This window comes from Etheostoma spectabile, chromosome 13 (assembly GCF_008692095.1).
Source record: "Etheostoma spectabile isolate EspeVRDwgs_2016 chromosome 13, UIUC_Espe_1.0, whole genome shotgun sequence".
In the NCBI taxonomy this organism is placed as follows: Eukaryota; Metazoa; Chordata; class Actinopteri; order Perciformes; family Percidae; genus Etheostoma; species Etheostoma spectabile.
The window spans coordinates 22683651-22684674 of record NC_045745.1 but is presented as its reverse complement, the minus strand read 5'-3'; positions in this window follow the sequence as shown (position 1 = coordinate 22684674).

Below are 1024 nucleotides of genomic sequence, written 5' to 3'. Positions count from 1 at the left end.
TGTGTGTGTCTGTGTGTGTGTCTGTGTGTGTGTGTGTGTGTGTCTCTCTCTATTTGTGCCTCAGCTGCCTACACAGATGATGAGGCCTAAAGCACTAATTAGTGCTCCAATGATTACTGCTCATTCCCCCTTTTCTTGGCATCACTCACACACTTCCAGACATTAAAGAACTATCTTTAGATGAGGTAAATATGTTACTGCAAGAAAACGATGTACCACAACCAGTGGGGACAATAGAATTGGCATCTGTTACAAGGTAAATAGGTATTTTGCTGCCAAAGCTGTAAAATGTTTTCAGTGTATTCACTGGATTTCTGAAAAAAGTTCATAAGCCTATGGAATGCAGAATTCCACCTACGCAGACAATCATTAATGTATGTTAAATGAAGCAGCACCAGTATTTTTGTCCTTATCTGACTCATTAGATTAATTTAAGAGTGAATTGCCTTTGTGAAATCAATCCTAACCTGCTAAATGCGTATCATTTGTTATGCTGCGAGGAGTTTTGTTTGAGACAGCTCCGTCTAATCAGTGAAAAATAAAAATGGCTTAGTCGCACAGACAAAAAAGTACCAAAACATGCCAAATATGCGCTATGAAATAACTTTTAATAACACATCTGACTTTAGAACTAAAAGAAAAGGGCAGTCCTCTCTGCAGGATATCAGTGCCAGTTTAAATTGGAAATAGATTAACAGCTTACCTTCCTGAATAAATCTCCCTCTTTTTAATCATTCCCAGTGATTTTAATGAAGCTTGACTGATGGAGCAGGAAATATACATATATCTACCAGCTACAAAAGGCTGGCACTCAGCCAAAAAACAAATATGAAACATAAAGAAACAAAGCAGAGAAAAAACTGTAAATATCAGTATGGATTATTATTCTAATTGTGTAACCTCAACTGTAATTACATTTATCTACACTGACTACAGATAATCATGTATCAGCTCACTGCATATAACCATAGGCCTACAGTGAAACGATTTGCAGATTGTGTGCTCATTCCCAGTCCAGTTTTTG